Source organism: Charadrius vociferus, unplaced genomic scaffold (genome assembly GCF_000708025.1).
Source record: "Charadrius vociferus isolate BGI_N301 unplaced genomic scaffold, ASM70802v2 scaffold243, whole genome shotgun sequence".
Classification (NCBI taxonomy): Eukaryota; Metazoa; Chordata; class Aves; order Charadriiformes; family Charadriidae; genus Charadrius; species Charadrius vociferus.
In genome coordinates this window covers 277,207-302,136 of record NW_009647684.1, presented here as the reverse complement: position 1 = coordinate 302,136, position 24,930 = coordinate 277,207, and positions in this window count along the sequence as shown.

Genomic DNA, 24,930 nt, shown 5'->3' with positions numbered 1-24,930 from the left:
CTCAGCTGCCCCAACTGCCTCCCCACCTGGAGTCCACTTAAACCTTTGAATGTGTGATTTGAAAGCAGGGGGCGGAAGGGGAAGAGCCCTCAAGGTAGCCAAGGGGCAGCTAGCTGGGCAGTTCTCCACAGGCCGCTGTGGTAATGGCTGCCGTGTGTCATGCAGGCCCTCGAGGAGGGTGCAAGGGGCTGGAGCGCTGCTGGGAAGAGGCCTCAGCACAGCCCGGGGTTTGGCGAAGGATGAGGGAACTCTGCCATGCCATTTTAAAAGCGTTTTAAAAAATAACAATAACACCCCCCACCCCTCCCCGGACGGTGCAATCTCCTACAGCATCAATTTTGTGTTCAAGAAATTGGGGTTTGCAGGTGGTGCGGCTGGGCCGCTCGGCGGCCGAGGGCTGGCGGCAGTTACGTACAATGCCTTGGTTGGGCTTTGGTTATAGAAAATGTGTTTTAGCCAAAGCAGTACACTGCATGGTTCAGCTTAGACAAATATTTTCCATTTTTGGAATAAAGGTGTTTACTTTTTAATCTTGGCTGGATTTTTTTTTTCCCCCAACAAGTATAGTTTGATGGGAGAATTTTCTTAATTGTTTCTAGGGCTGTTATATAGTTTATATAGTCGAAATCTGCAGCAAAATTCTTGGTAAATTGTGGTTTTGCACAGGTAAAGACAGTAAGATTTGGCTTTATATAAACACAAAAAGCTGCCTGTAGTAGCTCAGCTGCATAAGCCAAATTTCCAAGATCCCATTGCTACCTGCGTGTACTTACGGCTTGGAGAACGATGAAGCAATTGCTGGTTTACTTATTTATTAGGCATAAACCACCTAGGAATAATACATATTAAGAATTTTTCTCTGAAATTTCTATGAATAGTTTTTGTCATTTAACTTCTTTTTTTCCTAGAAAAGGTGACAAGGCAAAAAAACCCTTACCATATTTTCCTTAAGCCTTTGTTGGAGATGAAAGAGTGAGATAAGCAGTTTTCTTCTCACCCCAAGTTTTGGTTGATGGTTTGAAAACGTTGAAGTTTTCCAATCAGTGCTGTTTTCTCCATAGATATAGAATCTATCTTTCAAAAAAAAAAAAAAAAGATTAATTTTTACAGGGTGTCCAATGCCACTCCTTTTACATCTATGAGAAGTCCCATTTAATTTACTGAGAGTAGTGTGAACAGACTAAAACTTTTAAACCAAATCAAAGAAAATGTGACACTTTTCTTATCTTAAAAACTTTCCCATTCATTTACTGGTAGGAATGACTATACTTTGTCCTGTCTTAATTTGCAAACTATTGTTAAACTATTGGTTTTGTTGCAAGTGATCTCCAAATGAACATTGATTTTTTGCTTTCCAACAAATCAGTCATTTAAAATTCCAGTGAGTGGTTTTTTTTCTCATAAATGTTATTCATTTACCTCAGCAGAATTTTTTTCTGAGAAAATATCTGGTAGCAAATCTAAAATAGGTAGTTTTAGATGCAATGCTGCAACCTTTGTTAACAGAAGTACCAGAAAAGTCAATTTAAGATGCCATTTTCTATCTCTGTATAGTGTAAATGAAGAATACACATAGGAATCAGGCCCTTAATTTGTATAACAACAGACACAAGCTTACTGCAAAATTATTAACGGCTCATGGTTTTACTTCATCAGTCATTAGTTATATCAATCATTTCCTTGCCAGCATGGAAACAGAAGCTCTACTGTTTTGGAGAAGAAAGTGTATGTGTATGTTGTGTGTGTTCCATATAAATTACCCAGGTGTTTTAATACATCCAGGTGTTTTTTTTATTCCTTTTGGAAAAACAGAAAGGAAACAACCCAAGGGCTAATGTTCTAATTATCAGTGGTTGTGCAAGCCTCCAAAAAGCATGTATTCTATAACCCCTGGAAAAATTCTGACATGTTATAAACTGGCTAAATTAGCTTAAATCAGTAAACAAACAAATTGGTGCCAGCACAATAGTACAATAGTGCAGTGCATACTAAGTGACTTATTTTCCTAATGCTGAAAATAGCTATATAAAGCAATGCTAAATAGCCTTGATTTTTCTTTATATAATTTGAGTTAGAAGTTTTAAAAAGTCATAATTCCTGACCTTTAAAGAAGAATAGTAGAACATCTAATTTCTCAGAGATTTCTGGGAAATTCTTTTTGACATTGACTTACAACCCAAATCGTATATGATTCAAAATGTTAAAAATAAAAGAAATTTCATTCAGCTACTGTGGTAACTCTGGAAGCTAGGGTGCATAATTTTTTTTTAGTTTAGAGTTTAAAGAGGAAGCCAAATTCTTCTTGAGGGCAGATCATATTGGGCTAAACTGAATAATATTGAAATAGGTTTGCTTATGTGGGAGAAGATACAAAAACATATGAGAGAAGAGCATAAAAAACTGCAAGGAAATATAAGACACTCCACAGTGGTTTTGGGAACCAATGGCAGGGGCAACAAAATGTAATGTTAAAGCATAATTTTTACTCTTTTAATTCCTGATGGATGTTTATCTGCTTTTCTATTCTGCATTGGAAGATACCGTGAATATGTGAATTTTCTCTGTGAACAACAGATAATACCCTATGTAAATTAATGGCTGTCCCTGCCTGATTGCAGAAGTGTGGGAAGAAAGTTTCAGGAGCCATTCCTTTCATTGTTGTGCGTAGTATTTTTTGCAGTCCCAGGGTATGTAAGTATAATCATTATTTATGATTATGGTAACAGATTTTGGTAGTAACCTCTCTAGGTGTCAATATAATATACTCTGTATACAGAATCTGTCATGTGTTTAGGAAATAGAACTGAATTCAGTTTTGAGGTTTGCAGGGTACCAATTACTGTAACTTCTTGAATTTTTAGCTATTGACAGTTTTTAAGCTGAAGTTTTTATATACTGACTCTCTTGTGTAGGTAAAATCTTCACACTTTCGTTTTTCTTTTATGATCCCATAACAACATCTAAGCTGTCAGAATGTTATATGTGCTTTTACCTTTTTTTGACTACTCAATGTATTGATATTAATATCTATACTGGAATACAGATTTGTGCATTAATATGAAATCAAAAAAGCATGTCTCACGTACTTATTTCTTTCCAAATCCAAAATGCTTTTCAAAAGTGACATAGAAGTTTTTCATCTTTGAAAATTACACAGGCACACACACAGACACAGAGCTGTGGAAGAAAAGGTATGTGTATTACTGAATACCTTGTTTTCTGCTTTTGTCAGTAACATACCTATTTTGACCAGTCAATAGTACTGGAAACTGCATATTTGCTGACAAAAGTGAACCAGACCTATGCACATGAATTTGTACTTCAAATGAGAAACACTTTGTTTAAAGTGTTGTGTTCTCTCCTGTCTGCATTTAGCTACACTAACGTATTTCTCCATGTGAAACTGAATAATTAATTGTCCCAATGGTGCCATCAGGAAAGTGTTTTCAATTGCTGTTTCTGGAGACTCCATTGCTACTCAGCTCCCATGAATATGTCGATAAACATACATGGTTGACTACAACAGAATATATTTCTTTTACACACTTCACAGTCTTTTTCTGAGAATATAAGTGACCTGGATATATAAACTGCTGGTGGTTTTTTTGTGCAGTCCTTAAGTCTGAACTGTTGCTTTTCTAGACTGTGATCAATACGCTGAAAAAGGAAAATACTACTGGTAGCCTTACTAAAACTCATTTGCACCTAAAAGGAACTCTAATAATGTAGACAATATTTGTTGATCTTGGTAAAAAGCAGACATACATCTGTCATTTTGTTTATCCTTTTTTTAAGGAGCAGGGATTTCTGTAGGATTTCCTCAATTTTAGTTGCTGCTTTTGCAGAATCATGATTGATGACCTTTTCTGAGGGAACATCCCACGTTATTTATTGCAATTGACCTCCTTGAGAATTGATCAGGATTTATATACAAACAATTTTTGTCATAATTATTCAACGTGCAGATTTGTATCTTTTCTGTGGTAGCTTCACACACATACACAATATGCAGCATAGCTCCGATCATGAGTAGTTTATCCTGGTTTTCCCTTGACTTCTAAAGGCTGTAATGAATGCCAAAAGTGAATCTATCCATCTCTCACAAAGTGTTAAACTCCATTAGGAATTAACCATCTGTATTCAGTCTGCTTCATGGTACCCAAATGGCTCCACACCACATAAAAAAGCAATGCTCTTGTTGTGGGATCCCACCTATCTGCACAGCCATCTTCTGCGATCTGTCCGTGATTACTATACATCTGACCCTGTTTCACAGCATACTGTTTTGCAGGTCAAAATTCTTTGGTCTTGATGTGCCACTGAGATGGTGCAATCTGTACTACTGGTTCAATAACAATTCTCCATTAGAATAATCACATCTTGTAACTTCCCTGCATGTCTCTCTCATCCTCTCAGCACTCAAGGCCATTGACCATGACTGTTTTTTTGTTGTATGGAAGCAAAGCCATTCTTATTATTATTTTGATCCATTCATGCTTGGGGGACCCAGTGAAAAGTGAACTTTTACTTCTGTGTTTAATTTCATATTAAACATCTGGCAGCTTTCCTCTTTCACAGTATCCACCATGTCTACTGGCCTTCCTCCGTGAACTGTTTTTGATGGTGGGTTTTGAGAGACACATAGAGACACACAGAGATTTCCTTTTATATGTTGCATCTGTTGTGTTCTATTGAAGTATAACTTGAGAGACGTTTTCTGCTGAGGTAACAGCTGACTTTGCAGGGAGATTTGGGAAAGATTCCCCCTCTACTCCCTACCACCTTTTTAAAGAAATCCAACAGCTGGTACCCAGAACTAGGCAAATTCAAACTAAAAACCACACAAATATTTTTAACAGGGAGGACAGGTGATCATTGGGATAACTGATATGACTATTGTAGATTCTCTCTCAATGTATAGTAGCTATACTTACTTGAATTATGAAGCATTTTGCATAACTTAATACATAAAATTGGTGACATGCATTCAATAACCTGATATTTATATAACACATCTTATTTTGCCATGTGTGATTGACCCTCTCTATTTATGCTTATCATCCACCTGCTAAAAGACATCAGGTAATTTTTTTTTGTAAATGCACTTTGCTACTCTATGCACTATCTCTTCCGAGAGATGTAATTTAGCCATTGTGTATACTCTGCTATACCCATCATTTCAGAAAAATCACTTGTGTTTATCAGATTGCTGAGTCTTTTGTTAAATCAACACAAAATGTTATCCTCTTCTTCAGTCATTGCAATTACACCACTAAGTGCAGAATTATTAATTCACAGCTTTAGCTCACAAACTGCCTTTCTTTTTCCCACAGACTAGCAACTCTTGCATGCTACACAGAGACCATCATATAATCCATGATCTTCTGATCACTTTCCATTTTCTGTTGGGAATTAAATTTTCCAATGTCTGCTCCTTGTATGTTGAAGGCAGACGCTTCTCTGTATAGACAGTAACTCAGTTTTCTATATCCTTAATTTAGGTCTCCCCAGTGTAGTATTGAAAATTCATTCTGAATCCAACAAAAATAACTATTTTTCTTAAAGAATAATATGATGTTAAAAAAACTCAGAGTTTAGTTCAGAAGAGATGAAAAAGTCAGAATTGAAGTGCACGTAAAAGATGCAAATCAAATATCACTATTAAAAAATAAGGATTTCTGTTAATTCAGTATCAAGGTTTGGAGGATGACTCCGAAACCAAATGCTTAGGTGATGAAACTCAAATGATGGTAATTTTTCATAAATCATATTCATATGTGACTTGAAAATAAGCTCTGCCTAGTGTTTGCATTAACTCAATTATTTTAGAAGCTTCAGATTTACCTGTTTCATGTTAGCTAGATTCCAGATGAGTTAAAGATTAGGGGCTGAATTAGTCTGTTTTATGGTGGACTGGATGAATGAGTCATTGTTTTTTTGACTGCAAACTTTGGTTTTCCAAAATCAATCTACATTATTTATGTTTCAAAGATACCTGTTTTCTGCTGTTTGAAGGTTAGCTTTGGTGACATGTGTGTCCTTGTGTTGCAGAGAGCCTGCAACAGTAGCAATGAGAGACATCATTTCTATCCCTGTTCTTCTAAATCTCAAATCTAAGCCAATGCCCATAAATGGCAATATTACAAAGGTAAAACAAATTTCAGTGGCATGTGCAAGACAACATCTCCAAATAATTTTAAATTGTTTGGTAATTGCGCTCACCACTGAAACCGAGTAACAAAGCGGAAAGCGTGAAAATAATAATGTGACATGTTCTACCCTTATTTCTTGGCTGTGTCAGACAAGCTACATGTGCAGGTGGGCTGGTCTTTAGGATGCTTAGGTACTCTCAACTACATTTACACCCAAAGATGCAATGAACATTTTCCAACAACTATGAATACACTAGCATTGTTTTCACACTATTAAGAATGAAAGACAATAAATATTATCTAACAGAAGGAGGGAGAAATTTCCCCAGAATAGGAAACAAGAAAACGTCAGCTCTATTTGTACAAGAACTTTAATTTTCAACTAAGCAATCCCATGTACTAGGAAAAGAAAATCTTTTCAATTTGGAGGACTTTGACAAATATTAATATATCACAGTTGCAATGGGATTCATTTGTGCTGTGGAATCCAAGAGGTCAGTACATCTGTAAAGACTTATAGTACTTAAGAGATGATCGTACAAGACATATGGTTTAATCATGATGTATTTAAGCCTTTTTTATCTGCTTAAGAATTCAATGTTTTTCTTTCTCTAATTTAAGAAACCATTTGCTATTCCTCTCAACAACTAAAAAAGTATTAATACAGCAACTGCAGTGTATTAAAAATGGACTGAGAAAAAACAAAATTACATAACTATAATTGATTACAACTATGGTTAAAACATAGATATAATGATTTCAGTGTTAATCCTTATATGCTTGACATCACACTATAAATTGTTATATATGGGTGGATTTCCTATAGAATCTCATTTATAGCCCAGTAAATCCTCAGAGGAAGATAATGAAAATGTGGAAGGACCCTGTGATTTATATCTCAGCATTAATATGTTTATGTCACTAAAGCTATCTTCTAACAGCAGTTTATTTTGCTAAAACTATGTCCTCCCAATAATGGTCATAACCACTGTTTTATTTTTAGAATGCTAACACGTGCGTATCCAGTGTTGCATGAACCATGGTGGAAAAAGCCTGCCAGGGTTTTAGGTATCTGCTTTTGCCAACTTGCCCTTCATAGTTGCTAGAATGCATATGCTCCCCCCATCCTCACTGACAACCAGACATTGGTAAAGGAACGTGGTAACCGCAAGTTGTAAAATTATTCCCTGTGCCAAAACTACGGGAAGCTTTCTGCACAGAAGTATCTAATACAAAGAGATTGTAGATGTGTCACATCGCAGCTATTCAAGGTGGGCTGCTTGTGGTACGATTTGGAATCGAATGCTCAAGTCTGTAAGTGCAGGTCAAGTGTACAGGCAGTTACATTAAACAGACTATTGAACTGGAGCATGGCTAGAGCAGCACCACAGGGTAATACGACTCTCTTCTGTAAACTCAGCCACCAAGTATCACCTTTCAGGAACGCTTGTCTTTTTTGTATTCTCCTCCATCTCATTAAAGTATTTAACAAAAACAAAGTATCCAAATACTTGTACGTCATCTATCTGGCAGTAGAACAGATTATAAAGAGCACAGCACAGGATATGAAATGTGAACTAATTTCTTCTATCACCTCCATAAGAGCTGGGGATATTAAAGGTTATTAGATAATCTAAAAAAGTCCTAAAATTAAAAAAAGTTATCAAACAGTTCTGCTCATAGATTATCTGAATGTGGACTAGGAAAAAAAAAAAAAAAAAGGCAAGTTAAAAGTTAATTCAGGAGTATTAACTTGCACAGTCTTAAACATAGGGTTTAATCTTTAATAATAATCAAGCCGACAAACAAACCAAGGAAAAAAGATATAAGCTTGGTACAGAACACCCATATGTTAATTCATAGTGTGGAGAGGAAGCTGCAGTTTAATTTTACCTTGTTCAGGCAGCTCCTCACAAATATGCTAGGATATGCTTTTATCCATTAGCAGCATGATTTTTCATACTGTTTGCTAATGTGTTGAAAACATCGTTTTCTGAAGGAAGACAAGATTAGCTAGAATACATACAAAAGTTTAAAAGCTGTCATTAAAAAATGAGACTAGGCTTCTGAAATCTGTGGTGCAAAATCTTTACATAACCATGCCCAGTAACATATTTCTAGCACTATGATGCATCTAAAAAAAGACTAAAGTCAGAAGGATGGGAATCATTTTATAGCAGGAATCTAGTGGCAGTGAAGCCTACAAAAGGGAATCATTTAATAGTTTCTTAATCAGAAACTTTTAGAGCACGATATATTTCTCAGCTGGGTTCCTAATCAAGGATGAACTCTGACAGTGTCTGAATTTTCTGGTTTTGGCTTGATCTGGAAAAGACAAGAATTTTATTTGGCAAAGACAGGTTTGTTCAAAAATACTGTGAGACACCTAGTTATAGTTGGAGGCTGCTCTGTGTAGCACTCTACTGGTTGTCCTGGAGGAAATACAGTGAGCTTGTAAGATAGGATGTGAGTTTTTAACCATCAGCATCTCACGCACCATTACAAGTAATTAAGGACAAAAGTAACCTTATTTGTTTCCTAAAAAACCCTGTTATGTTCAATGAGGGCACCAGCCTACCTTGCATAAATGAGTCAATATTTGTTCAAGGTGAAATGTACCCTTATCCTGAGGGCCAAATTTGGGCCTTGAAATAATATGTGATAGCTTATTATTTATGCTCAGAATGAATGCTGTCGCCTTCTCAAAAAGGTCCTGTAACATCTTCTTTGCAGATATATCCCACATATGGGCTATGGTAGAACCTCATGTGATACTGCCAGTGCTCTGAGTCTGCTATGTGGATAGGCAAAATATTTGGATCTAATAATTAGGATATATAACAGTCAGCATCACAGAATCACAATGGACTCAGAAACGAAAAAAATGAAATTACATTCTTATTTGAGCAGAACCTGAAATGGTGCACCAATATTTTCTTTAGCTAAATCATGTTTTATCATGCTTAAGTTTTCCTTCATGAGTTTTGTATTGACCAATTGCTTTGAAACAGCTTTTATTGGAATCTTGCTTTTTAATTAGATTGCATGCTGGTACTAAGCAACCATTGTTTTCATTAATAACAAGTGCTGTCATGGTCATATAAGAGATTTTTGTAATCTAAAAAACCCTGGTCATTTTATGCACAGATTATCAGCAGCCAGACACTGTTTACTTTCAGTGACTGCGGAATGTTTATGTATGTCTACCTCATCAATTAGAAACAAATAGCCCAGAAAGGATGTACTCTTAGCATCTAAGTAAATAATGGAGATGGATAAATGAAAGTTACTAAATCATGATGAAATACATTTCTAAAGCTGCGTCAGCTGTGCTTTCAGGCCCAAGGAAAACAAAATTGATCACCTGGTCACAATCCAAGGTCAAAGGTCTGAAACAGAGACTGCTGACACTTAGGTAAACGACATGTTTAAAATAATAGGACAAGAGAAGTTTTCCTCTAAAAGGAAAAAGAAACAAGGAATATATGTATATAGACTGGTGTGGTATTGAGAATTATGTAAAGACTCTTTATCTGCTATTTTGTTTTCTCTTTATGAAATACTTAGGGATGACAATCAATCTGAAATCAACAGAAAACTTTCATTGATTAATGAAGATCCAGGTTTCATAACAGATGTCCAAATATGTTCTGTACTCCAGTAGTGAAGGGAAAAATCAACCTCAAAATGTTATTTTTTTTCCCTCTGTTGAAGTTATTTTTCTTAAAGTGTTAAGAGCAGCATATTTTGAAGACTGTTTGTCAATAAATAATCCTAAAATCTTTGTAAAATATTAAGAATAAAGTAATCTATACAATCATGTTTCCTTTCGTGAAATTACGGAAAACCTGTAAGAATGGAAAATCAGTCTTGCAGAAAACCGTACGCCATGGAAGTTTGTTTTATACTTCGTAAATGCATAAGACTCAACTCTGTTTGGGGGAGTATTAGTAACATCACAGCAAAGTTTTACAGAGGGGATGGCTTGCAAATCAGAGGCACAGAGATAGTGTTTTCCAAGGACTTTTCCACTGGATAAATTATTTTCTTTAGGGCAAGGTCTATTTGATGATGTACCAATTTAGTCTGGTAAAAACTAACATTGTATTGGTGGTGTGGCAAAACAGGCAAAATAAGTCTTATTTCCAGAAGAAATCAGGGAGCATCAGATAAACAATCTTTTCCTCAGGATTAACTAAGAATTATATATCTGACTCAAGTTTTGATTACAGCATGCTCAGATAACAGTGCAAATTCCTGATGAAATGCTGATAGAAATGGGGTTGTCAGCAGTCTAAACTAACAATCGATCCTTTCACTCAGCCAAAGGGATATCATTATAATTATTAATTATTTCATTTTTATTTGCACCTTAATCCAGATAAAGCAAAGTGACTGCACTTTTGGAAACTGTTACTTTTCAGTCTAAGATGGTTACTGCATCACCTCCAGTTGGAATACATCGCTGTTGTGTACCAAAGATTCATCACCCAGCTGAGCTAGAATTCCCTGTTTGCTCTGAAATTGTGGTCTCCTACATGACAGTTAAATTTGCAAAGTCCCATCTCCAGATTGCCCTGCCATTTATTAAATATTTTAGCCAGAAAGAAACATTAAGAAGGCCTACAGACTAGGAACACAATTGAAAAACCTCTAAGAAAGGAAATATCTTATTAATTCATTAAGTCAAACTGCTTGTATCTACACTTGTATGACTAGAATTATGGTTCATTAACTTCATTTCTTTATATGAGTTAATTAGCTCAGAGGAGGCCAGAAATTAATTACCAGCTTATATAGTTTGTGCAGAATGGCATTCTGTTTATTTAGTTTCTCCTATTAACTTTTAATCTCTTCAAACAATAAAAGAGGTAATTAGTATTTTATAAACAAAAATGAATGCAACAAAGGCAAATAATTTGCCAAATAGTGAGGCTCCTGTGTGGAACCTGATAGTTGTGTGGTTCAAGTTACAGACCTTTTCACTGTTAAGTATAAGAAAAAGGAGATTGAAAATGTAGGTAGTCTTAAGGCAGGACCATGCAATCCATCATTAAAGAAGAGCTACCTACTAATACCTTGCAGAGCAGAAAAACGAGCCTTAAAAAGTTTCCAGCTGTTTGAAAATAATTGCCCATGTATTCAGCTACAGTAACAGTTGTAGCTAGTTTTCCTAAGGTACAGAACAGTGGTACAAAATGGGAAAACAAAAAGAAACATATTTCATTTAAGTAAAAAAAAGACACAACAAAACATCTGGATGCACATGTAAGCACATAAATGAATATACTATTAATGCATACTATATGATTGTGCTACAAACTGAAGTCACCAGTGTCTTTAGTGTTTAACCAGGATGTGTTTCTGCACTAACTATAACATTTATTAAACGTTTAGCAACTTTTAAGATAAAACCTTGTATGTTGATAACATATATTGACCTTTGCTTAATTTTTTTCCTCTGCAGAGACTGCATATGTGATAGTCTTTGTAATATTTTGGTAATTTTAATAAGTACATGGTAAATGTACAAAGATACAGCACAGTGCTGATATTCATCACCGTATTTTTTGTGTACATGAGTAAATAAATGCAAACGTGTGTCAAGCATGTTACTGAGGAAATATTTCAGGAAATTCTTGATGAGTGTTTAAGATTTTTATTAGGACTATTTATTCACTTCCCTGCATCTGCAAAACCAGGTGCCTTTGTCCAACTCTACAAAACCCAGAGAGAGTCATAAAAGCCCTCTCTAAAAAATCTAAAACACCATGAACTTAAAGTCTGTAATCTTGACACATTCATGAACTAAAAAACTGTTGTGGGTCTCACTGAAGAGCGAGCCCATGCTCTTCCCACCAGTATCCATTTAAAGTTCAAGTTAAAGCCTGCTATATCTGATACTGTAAGACTGAGAACTGCTAATGTTTAGGTGTACTGGAGAGCTGTCAGTAATGTTATAATCTTACCCTGTCTTAGCCTTTGGCTGTGTGCATTTGTGGAAGCAAAAAGATAAAATATTGTGGGGTTGATTATTTAGCCTGTTTGAGGCTTCTTGAAGAGTAGGGCGAGTCTCAAAATTCACTGATTGTAAGACACTGACTAGATGTGTTCGGTAGAGAGACATTATTATCATATGGTTGTATAATTCATCATTTACCTATACAATTAATAGTCCCTCCATACAGAGAAAACAGCTGGTTTTGGGTAAGGAAGGAAAAGGTATAATGTGTACATAAATTATTTACTAGTATGGCTTAATTGCTTTGTTTTTACTAGAATAAAATAATATTAATTAATATATTACTAAAATGGCAGCCTGTACAATATTTGAATGGTGAGTACTAAACCCAGAATATTGTATCTGAAGGTGTTTGCCTGGTGTGATAAAACCAACATAAGAAAGTTTTGTTGGAGTTGCTCAAATCTGAAGCAACACAGCACAGTTGTTCCTTGTGCACAGAGGGCTAAATCTAGGCTCTGCTGAAGTCAACAGAAAAGCTCTTACTAACTGCAAAGAGGCAAGGATTTCCTCCACATTTTACTTCAGAGGTCTTTCAGACTTCTTTTTCATTTAAGATAGAAGATAGAAGTGTCCTTGCCCCTACTGGGTCTCTTTAACAGGTCAGCACATGATATAAATGAAGAAACATTTGGAATAAATCATAGAAATCTTCTGCTAGAATTAAAAAAAACCCAACAAACAAACCAACCAAAAAAACCCACACCAAAACCCCACCTCCTTTAAATGACAGAATGATAATATCTAATAACATTTATTTTTGTATAACTCTAAGAAAAAGCCACAATAATTAATGCCATTTTGAAGGCTGTGGCAATAAAGGACAAGACTGTAAATTTCTCCAACATGTTAGATACTTTGAAAAGTAAAGGAATTAAAAAGGATTTCAAGGCATTCAGTGAGTCCTGAAGCTGATTGTATCAATGCTTTATCAATGAAACACAATATTCCCCACTATCTGTTCAATGTACACAAAGGTCTTCACTGGAATTGTTTAAATCATCACGATTAATTTTAGCCTCTGACAAAGAATAGAATTTTCTTTTCCGTGGCTGTCTTGTATTTTATTCTGCTTTTGTCTTAAAATCCTCTTGATGTGAAACAGCTGCCATCTTCAACCTGATTAACAGATAGGCATGGGTTCTTTATTGCCAGCATTAGCTTTACAGCACAAATCACACGGCTTCAAAAGGCTGGGGAAACGATCAAACTGCTCACGACTATTACAAATGATTTCAAGCAATTCACCACTCCGAACTGGTGCTGCCTTTGCATATGATTTTCCCAGATAATTCCTGAATATGCTGACACGTGGTGTCAAGTTGATTTCTGTAGTTCTGATGAGAAACAAAACAAAAGCTCTCATCTGAACACAGTCCTGGACAACCAAGCATGTTATATGTGCTTTTTTAAAGTTGCCCCTATTATTTCAACTTACAGATACCACTAGCATCTATATATATATATGAGGGTGAGAAGAAGCAAAGTGGTATCTTTTTAATTTTGACATTAATTTTGACTTTTAATAGTAGGATGAAATCGTCCATGTGGAGAAAATTAAATGAATAAACCTGATGTAGAAACTCAGGGACTTAAATATATATGTATAAATATTCTTGCCCCATTAAAGACAAGTGAGAAATTTTTGCAGAAGTCCTTGTGTTGTCAGTTCAACCTTTCCCATTTTTTTACATATTTCTTCACAATTTCTACTTTCATTATTTATTTAATTTTTTAGGAGGAATTTCATCTATTCCTGGGCTAGCCATTGGTCTGCAAATAAAATATTTAATTTCTTTTAATTTCTAAGAAATGGGAAAATTCTTATCCCTTCCTCAACCTCATCTCCCTTTGTGACCGAATCTTATTTCTCTCGCTGTTTAATACAGAGAATTCTTCCAGTGTCCTCACCCTCCGCAGATATCCTACAGATGAGTTCTCTCTGATCTTTGCTGCATTAAAAAGTAGTTTTAAAACTCAGTATTTCATCTCCATGTTACTTACTAATCTCTGCCTCCTGCTTCAGGTACAGCTGTCATCTATGATCCCTCCCTTCTCAAAAGACCCACACAGCCAAGTATTTGGCATAATTTTCTCATCTAAATATAATTATTTCCTCTGGCAGGTTCTGTCTCTGAAGACTCCTACCAAATACCCCTCTGTTACTTATCCCCTTTTTGTTACTTACTAGCTTTACAATTCTAATGTTCCTGCTAGCCCTAGTCTCCCTCGCTGACCTTCGCTACACACATTCTTCTGTGAAACATTCACAGAAGTTAATCTTGAACACTGTGGCATCTTCCACTTCCTTGCTAGTTTAGTTGAATTTAGGTGAACAGCTTGCTAAATTTTGTCTTTTTCTCTAGACATTTGCCAAAGCTGGGGTTTCACACACACACACACACACCCTTTTTTTTTTTTGCTTCTTTTCCTACATTTGCTAAGTTATTTTGTAATTTACCTCAACTTTCTCATGGGTGACATCTTCTCTGTGATCCTAATGGTCCCTACACCCTTGTCTTTGGCAAGACAACTGCATTTCAAACATTATCCTCAACAGTGAGCCTCTTCTGTTGCTCTAAAATTGTCAACCTCGAGTTCTTTGCAAACCAGGTTGCTTTGCTTTGCAAGGCTGCCGAATGACAGCTTCCCTTACACGTGACTTGCAATTCACTCTGCTGGAGTACTTGAGAAAAAAACTTGGCAACCACATGATAAATGTCTATATAATGTGGATATGCAAAGCCACTTCAGTCACTTTTCACTCTTAAAAAGCCACATCTTGTACATTATACAAGGCTGCTTCTGTGTTCCTCTTCAGTCTTTGAATTCAATGCAATACCTACGTTTTGACCTGTTATGATCCCGTCTCCTCTTATTCTCCCATGGTTCCCTTTTTTCTTTTACTACCTAGTTTCCTTATGCTTCTTACTCTCTCCTTCCAAACTTGCAGGCTGATGCTCTGCTGCTGCTTCTGCACTTACAGTCTGCAACTGTCTGGCCAACATCCTCAGACTCACTGACTCCATTCCTTTTTTAAATGCAGCAGTAACCCAATCTTTAATCAGCACACTGCAGCTCAGTTCTGCCTGCTTTTTGCTTACTATTTCCTATCCTTTATATCCCTCCTAACCTTCTGTTCCTATCATTTTTCACTGCAACCCTCTATGGCTTTGTCCATTTTTGTAACTCTTTTGTAGGATATTTGTATGAATAATGAGTTAAAAAATTACAGTGTGCTCTACTGAGCTATTGGAGCGTGACATAGGTCATCTTCCTTGCTACCATGAAATCCAGTTACACATTTTGGACATTTCTGTGACCAGAAGCCTTCTCATCTTGATGGGTATGACGTTAACCTTTGTCGTTCCTGCTTTTGCTTATTGACATACTGACCCAACTACGAGACCTTTGAAAAGGAATGTGAATATATAATGTTAGATATGTAGCTTTCATGATCACAGGCAGCCCTACTGAAATATTTTCAAAGAGCATGATTTACTTTCAAAATTTGATCTGCACGACTGGGTCTCTCTTCTTCCTCTTTGACAGATTTTTACAATGACCCGTAATTTTAAGATAGGCTGTTCTTACAAGTCCTTCCTTGGTAGTCTCAATGGAGAACATATTTCATGAGGCCATCAAACCTTTACTGGATAACAGCAGAGGAATTTGTTGCAACTCCTATAAAATATTTACACCATCTTTCCCTTGCAAGAATGTTTCTGCAATTATTCTAAATAAAGCCATATTTCCAGTGGGTTTTTTCTTCTGTTTTAAATCCCTCTTAAAAATTTCCTCACCGTAAATCCACAAACTAAATGAAAGGACATTAATCCAGCCCATCCCTCCTTCGTATATCCAACCATCTCATTAAATTTTTTGTCTCCTCTTTTATTATGACTACATACCAGCATCCTTGTGAAGTTCATAAAGCCATGATGGCATACATCATGGCATCATACCTGTGAGGAGAGGAAATGATCATTTTTCCTCCCCCCGCATTCTTACTATTGACCAAGGTTATTCTCTTTATCATGTGCAGATTTTATTGAGTGATGCCAAGTGAGATGAATAGAAGCAAATAATGACAGTGCTGCAGTGATGAAATGAGAGACAGAGGTCGTCTAGGTTTTATACTGAACAAATTGAGTCACATCCACTTCTCATCCATTATTTAGGGGTGATTGGGCAGGCTTGGCTTCTATAGATTTGATAATCATTCAGATGTCCATATTAAATATGTAACATAAATTTCTCATTTGGCTGTCGATGACTTGTCACTGCAAAACAACAATGCATAAAAAGGGCTTTAATGTATGGATTCTCAGAAATATTTGACATAAATAAATATGTAAAAGGCAGATAATAAAATCTGTTTCTGTCTGCCTGCCAGCTAGCCTTCATGTCAGACTGGACAGCCCCATCTAATACTGTGATTTTATGCAGCTGTATCCTATGAATATTGGCCTGCACACTAGAGATTAAAGCACAGCAGATGTTTCTCTGCAGGCTAACAAATATATCACCCCTGATAACGAATGACAAATGTTGTTCCATATTGTGTCAGACAAAACCAGGGCTCTTGTAAAACAAGTGTTACAGCTGGAATAGGATATTTTAACACAGTTACCTAAGGAGTAGACAAACAGACAGCCGCCTGCTCAAAAGGTAGCAAAATCCTAACCTGCAGACATGCAGGCATAGCAGCAATCAAGTGCTGGAGTTCAGGAAAAGAAGAAAAAAACCCCTCCTAACAATAATATGAAATATTCAAGGCTTTCTCTGTATTATGATCAGATTTTTGTGTGTGATCTTGTCATGGATCATTTGTAGCTATCCACCACTGTTCCTCAGTCGTAGTGATACAGTAGAGAGTGTGATTTGTTGTGGAGAAAGGGTATGCAATGGTGGGAGACACACAGAAAGTCATCCTGTTATAATCCAAAGGGTGAGTTCATTTGGTTTGTTATCCTGCAATCTCAAGCTATCCCAATGGCTTCCAAGAGGTGGAAAGATGAATGTGAGCAGAGGAAGGACAAAAATAGCCTGTGTGTTATGAAATATTACACTAGGATAATTAGTGTACTGCATTGTTATTTATTACTGTGTTATTTGGGTCATTTTTTCCTCTTTGAGCATATTAGTGATACGTTAATGTCTGGTCAGCAGCATGCCTTAGTAGTATGTCTTGGCAGCATGGAGGTATTAGTAAATTCTCCTTCTTTACCCGTTTGTTAATTCAGGATCCTTTATCTGCTCCCTTGCTAAAATAAACCCTATAATCTTCATGGGAGACAGGGTGCTTGAAAACTCAGCAAGTAAGGGAGAGGGGATCATATTTTGGTGCTCAGAATATGTAGAAGTTTCATCTCCTGTACTTTGCAAATGTATGCTATTAGCATTTTTTCCTTAGCTTTGGAGTTGTCATTTGTCCACTGAATCGAGTACTGAAATAAATACGTTTTTACTGCTGGCAGAGACAACGGAGAAAAAAGGCAATACAGCAACATGGCAACTTTCAATCACTTTCTGACTTGTTAATGAACTTTTTTTTCCCTTTTCTAACTGAGACTTTGCTTTTGAGCTACGGTGTTTTCCCCAAGCCATTTTATACAATGAGATGGTAACAGTTGTTTGTCTGATAAAGCACGTACTATTTAGAACACAGATGTTTGATTATTATTTATTTCTCTCTGAAGCCCGCTAATTCAGTCCCAAATGATCTTTTTTTTTGCTTTTGCTTAAATTTAATTTGGAATGTATGTTGTTGGTAAGTGACAGATAGTTTAATTATTAATAGGATCCTGCAATGCAATGCACCATAGTTTTAAAGTCATCTGGGGCCAAACCAACACTACTTCCTTCCTTCCTTATGCTTCTGGGATTCGTTGAAGAATGCAAAGGTAATTACAAAACTCATGACAAATCTGCATGTATTATGTCCTTTCCTCAACATTTGTGCTTGCCTATGGTTTTACAAAGTACCGTTCTTACTATGAAATGGTAATGAATCAGGAGAGACTTCTGCTATGGTTGCTTCCTTGGGAGAATGGACTATCTGGGGAGCAAGGGGAGGGGGAGAGTGGAGGGAGAGAAAAGGGAGGAGGGGGGTGAGATGCTGAATACTGGTGCTGTAATACATGATCCTGAGACAAAGGTGGACTCATTCAGCCCCTGTGAAAGAGTATGAGTCTATGGGATCTAGTTTCTGTCATGGCACATAATCAGCACATGATCAAAATATGAAGAAGATTGAGGAAATATCAGGAAAAAAATGTCTGGGGTAGAAGCTACTGGAATAATTGACAATTTTTCCATGCTTGGCATGTAGTAAAATCCTAGAGAGGTATTTAACTGTGTTGATAGGTTACACTTTCAATTTCCTGGCACTTGGGATATTTCATATTTCTGTGAAAGTTGTGTATTAATACAAATTCGGAGAGGGGATGTGTGTGCATAGATTCTGCTTCTAGTGTATAATATGCTGCTAATATTGGAAAGTTTCAGAACTGCTCACACCGCAACCTGAGATTAGATATGGGCCTAAACCTGGATTATGTACTTGGAACTGAGGCTCTCTCCAGATCCTGAATTGATGGCTGCTTCTCAGAGCTTTCAGAGGAAGGAACAGGGATACATAGGGACTACCTTCCCAACTGTAAAAGCTATGGAATTAAACAAACATTGAAGTGATTCTAACAAGTTTGGAAATTTAAGAAATGAAAGGTTTTACAAGACATATAGAGGAAGGCATTACTTAACTGATGTGGGATTTTAGGTGGGTGTTTAATAGGCTCTAAAGGTGAGGTGAAGACCTACAGCTGGGGAGTGAAAGATGAAAGGTGAAAGTTGCTTGGTGAAATTTTATTGACTTACTCAAGCTAAACCAAAACATGCCTCCTAAAGACAGCACTTCTGAGAGCCTGAGTGCTTCCTAAATTGCTTTGGAAATGGGATTTACAGTTCTAAATCCCATAGGTATTTTTGAAAGTTTCTCTTACAGATCACTATTCTTTCAGAACAAAAATAACCAAATACTCATCAGTGAAGTTAATGAAGACTGAGAAGTAAAATTGCCATAACATGATGAGCTTATCGTTCAAAATATTTTTAATTTATTTATTTATTTACTTTTAAACAAAGGCCAGTCATGGCAAAAAAGAGATACATTGGATAATATAGCAGGTTGTTAATTTTCATTTACTTTGATACTCTCCAAGTAATAATAAAAAAACCCAACCCAAAATATCATGGGAAATTTTACTAGACAAAGGTCACAAAACATGATATTGGGTAAAACACAAGGGTAGTTGTAAATCAGTGTACATATATGGCTGAATTAAACTATTCAAAATAACTTTTAACTTGAAAATTAATACCAATTTAAGCTTTGAATCTATTTAAGATAGGAAATAATAACATTCCAGTTATCAATAAACATGCCTATCTGACCATAAGAGCCCTAATTCATAACTGGGAAATAGGGGAGAGCAAAGAGGAAAGTACAAAACTCAAAAAAACCCCCAAAACAAACCAACAAAACCCCCCACAACAACAAAGCAACAACCCCCTCCCCCCCAATCTTTAGATTATCTCTAAATCTCTTAATTATTTCAAAATCCCATGGTTTTGCATCTTATTGCACTACACCCTGACGTTTTACTTTAAAGTTGCAGTGTTTTAGTATGAGAACAAATGAACTCAAAACTCAGATCAGACGAAACTATTGAGTTGATTCCTGGGAGAAATCACACAAAATCACAGGTTTCCAAATGTAAGCAAGAGCTGCGAATTCTTTCCAAGACCCTTGGCTCTGTTTCACATTTTGCCATTCTTATACAGAGCTTCTAATATCTGTGTTTCTTGGGAATTGGCCCAGGGGAGAAACACCCCCCCCCCCCACCCACCCCCCAAAAAAAAACCAAAACAACAAACCAAGAAAATGTGAAACTGGCTGTATATCCTACCATGAAGCAACCCCAGTTCCCATTTCCAAACAGTGGTAGAAGTTCCCTTGACTGCTTTGGGGCTTTGATCCCCTCTTCTCACAAAGGATTGTTTCACAGGAGTGGAAGGGATAGCCGTCTGCCTATCCCACTCTTCAACAAAAGGCACATGGTGTTGATGCTCCAACCACTCTGCCCTTTCTCTCCAGCATGCTTCTGCCTCGAGGCTCCCGCCTGGGATTGCTCCCTTTCTCCTCAGTGCTTAATCAGCAGAAAGGTAGGTACATTACTAACAGTATCCAGCAATATCATGCTCCTGGAAGATGTGACTTCATTTGTAGGGCTTCTTTGCAGCGAAGGAATTTTTCTGCCTTGAAAGAAAACCTTACATGCGCGATGCAGTTGGGAGGGATCCCAAAGATAAAAATTTATATCAGATGGGGCCAAATTATTTCCTATTATATAGTAAAGGCTGTCCTACCCCCCTGAATTTAGTACAAATGCACAGCATATTTGCTACCATGTGAGAGATGAATAATTGTGATTACTACTAAAAAACACATTAAACGTTAGGGAAGTCTGTGCAGAAAACAGAGGAAAGTGGCTGAGCTTCATTTTGGAATATTTACTTGTGCCCAAAGGCTGCAATTGGAATGATGAGACTTGGAAATTTATAATTCCTAATGAAGACTTCAAATGTTCTTTTTAGCTCAAAAGCTGCTTCAACATGATGATACCTGTAAGACAACCCTTCTCCCTCACCCCCAAGTTTTATCTAGAACTTTTATGAATACAGAGCTTTATCCTCTAGCTATGATTAACTTAGATGCTTGGATACCTGGTAAGAGCTCTTCACTACAGTGACAAAATTTATATAAAGGTTAAAAAAAAGAAGAAAATCTCGGCCAAGAATGCTTTTTTCCTCGTAAGAGACAAAACAGGAGTGGTGGGAAAGAAGAGCCACTCAGCAGCAATTACATTAGATTCTCTGAAACGGAAACAATTAACAATCAAGCACATGCCAAACTGGAGTTATACAGGAATTTTTTACTCTAAACATAAAGAAAAATAGCAGTAATGATATGCTTTTGGTTTTTAATAGCGATCACTTATATTTGAGAAAAACGGCAGTGATTGTTCTGCTTTCAGGATTAAGATTATCATATATGGCCCTTTATATCTCATGATTAAGTGAAAGATTTTCCTTCTAAGAGGAGACACCATTCTCTCAATTCCTTTGGGCTGAAAGTAAAATCTACACACAATAAGTTTCAAAGGATGTTCCTTATGTGTTTCTGTGAGTCTGAAAATTCATAAAGCTCCTTCTGAACTAACACGAGAGAGACTGTCATTGGGCTCTCATGTTTCTACATGGGCTGTTTTAAATGTACTAATTACATTTGGCCCCTTCTCAGTAAGTCAAACACTGTCTGGATACACAGAATTTACCATGAATGGATATCCTGACCCTAGGCATGACTTCCGGACATGTTGGACATACCATGCTCAAGCTGTCAAGATAATCTGCATATTCATAGTGACCACTGGTCTAAAATTTGCTGCCAGCAACTCAACGACTGCTAAAACTAGGCTGATGGATGTCCATAAATCAAAAAAGTGGCCGAAGAGTCTCTTTTTCTACCAAGATAGAATTCATGTTGGGAAACAGGACAAGTTGAGGAAATTCTGACTTTGGTAGCTGTACTCAGTAGGAAGCATAATGCCACAGCAGCATTTGCCTTCCTAAAATCCACACAGCTGCATGGCTGGGACAGCGTGCTGCTCTTTAGTGCCCAGCCCTCTCTAATCAACTCCAGGCAGGCGGGTGATTTTTGGTTGAACAAGCCAGTGAGTGCATGCAACTGACTGCTGCAGCTACAGAAATTGTTAAAGTAGTTAACCACCACCTTGGGTAAATACATTAGGCCAAGTGCAGACTCAGTCACGATGGACACTGGGCCTTTTACTTCAATGATGACTTTGAGGTTATTGTTGGCAATATAAGTGTCAGGAATTATATTATTACAAAACACATCTTGATCAGAAATTAGCCAATAACCTGTAGGATGTTCTTCTGAGAATGGTGCAAGTCAATATCAAGCATCCTTGTGTTTTTATACTCATCCTGGAGAAATACAACCAAAATGAAAGCAGAAAGGTGTAAAACATAAGTACACAGGGACATCATTGCACTCATTGCAGAGAAATACACTGATTCTAAAGGGCTGAACATGATCATGCAAACCATATTAGGGAAATTGTGAGTACAATAAAAATAAGCTTTTTTCCTATTAGAGATCAAAATGGCTATTGAAAGGCTTTGAAACAGCATCTGAGACAGGACTTGTTCTTGTCTATGAAGGAGACAATAATGCTTAAAATGAATAAATATGAATGTCACCTAGTAAACAATAAACAGTTAAAAACAAAACAAAAAAGACCTAAACCAAACCTTACAGTCATATCACTTCCTCCAGCTGGAAAGAAATCAACACAAACACTGCTTTTTTGTGGCACTGACTAAATGTAACTGATGTACAGTAAACAAAACTGAATTTAGCCAAAGATGAAAAAAAACAAATTCACACACAAACTCTGAAAATTTGTACAGATCTCATATTCAGCCTTTTATGTTCTGCTGTTTAGCATCCCTCTTCTCTTACCCCAACCAATTAAGACGGACACTATATTTCTCCCCTCCTTTTTCGGTCAAAGAATCTTGGCACAAGCAGCACAAACAAACTTTGCTAACAGCTTTAAACTTGGAAGGCCCGCTTTTTAAATATTTGCCGCTACATAATTGAAACAGCTGTTTTAATGAGATACCTACTGTCATCATTTTACCCTGGCTGAGCTGGGTGACAACAAAGCAGTAATAACGAATTCAATAATAATTAACTCGGGTCATCTGCTCATCTGTCATGGCTCATCAGCTTTAGGGAGAAAAATCCCAGTGAACTTCTCTCTTTTGTGAGCTTTCCAAAACTCTGCAATAAAATGCTTAGAGAGGACTCTAGGTAGCCCTTCAAAAGTTCTAAGCAAACTGGTAAGTAGGTTAATTAAATTTTATGCATGTTTAAATGCTAATGATTACATTCCTAACATTACAGTGTAATCTGTTATGGAATGATGTCATGCAAGCAGTGGTTTTTAGTGCCTAACACATTTCCATCCTGATGTGGAGTAGCTCTGGATCATTTATCGGAGGGCAGGAAGTTGACAGTGGTATTTTGGAGCCAGGTTTTACATTTAGATCCTCTCCCTGTCTGTTGAATGTTAAGCAGGGGAGTTACAGAAAGCCACTGATTTTATGCCTACTGCCGCATCTCAGAGGGTGATCCAACATACCCACGGCGAGTTTTCTTAGCTGCACAATAAATAAATAAATATAAAAGCAATTCTGGGGAAATCAATAAGGATGGCTTTCCTCCCAAATTACTCTTTTCCCAAAAGAAAAAATAATTTGGGACTCACCCTGAGGTAGGTTCTTTTAATGATTTTTTTTTCCCCTTTTCTACAAAGATGAAAAGAATTTTTCAGAGATTAAAAAGTATTCTTCCCTGAGAAATAACAGGTATGGGTGTGCGTTTTTTGGGGGGCTTTTTTTGTAAAATGATTTGGAGGGTAAGTTATGAATATCTGATATCTTTGAACATGGATTTTTTTTCCTTTTATATGAGGAAAAAAGATGGTTCTTGCTGCTATGACAGGGTTTTGTTGGTTTTTTTTTTTAACCTTAATTTGGATCAATTTATGAATTCTTATTAAAAAAAAAAAAAAGTCATGGGATAGTTACTGCAAGCTTCTGAGCTCATTTTACCATTTTACTTTCAGTGAAACCTGACCATCTTTATCATTTAGGAGGTAGGTGGTGGTTGGTTCATAGATAGTCCCTACCTGTATACTGAAAATTTCAAACGTGGTTTAAAAAAATACTCTTCAAAAATTTGAAATGGCAGCAGCATATTTGTTGTCATGTTCAGTAACAGTATGACCAATTCAGTTTTGGAGAAAGAGTTGTTCTCTGCAGTGTTTTTAAAAGCAGCAGTAACAGATATCAGGTATAACAACAGAATCCTTCCAACATGCTGGCTGAAATCTCAGAAAGACTTCTACTGATATAATATAACAGTCAAGGTGAATTAACAGGTTATTATTACAGGAATCACCACCACACATGTCATCTAACTAGACATCTAAAATTTACAGAATATCAGAATTCATGAAAAAAGAGCCTTTTGTTCTCACCTCGCTCTCTGGACATTTTGGTAAAACCTGACATAGTTGAATTTTTTTTGCTGCTGAAAACTAAACTTATCCACTTCTCAAGGATAACAACATATAATGCATCATTTCTGTACTATATGAATAACATTGTTATATATAATTATTAAATAAATAAGTTATTATTATAAGTTATTATCCAAGTTATTTACTTCTAAATAATGGCAAATAAACCTCCTAGAGGAAGATGATGGTTTGACAAAGGACTAGGAGATGCTCTCTTGCTTGTATATATTCTAAAATAAGTGTGGGGAAAAATAAATTTTGAAATCAGACAATATGGATCCTTTGTTTTGTAAATAAGAAACAGGCTTATATCTGTACTACTCAGCTACAGCACATAAATGGACTGAAAGCATGATATTGCAGTAGCAGACATGATGCACATTTCCAGAAAAAAAGGCTTTCAAAATGGACATGAAGTCTCCATAGACTGATGTACATTCAGTACAGTAGACTCAGAAAATATGCTGTGGATGCCAAGCAGTAAATTTGACCATTGATGTGTAGGGAAATAAAAGGC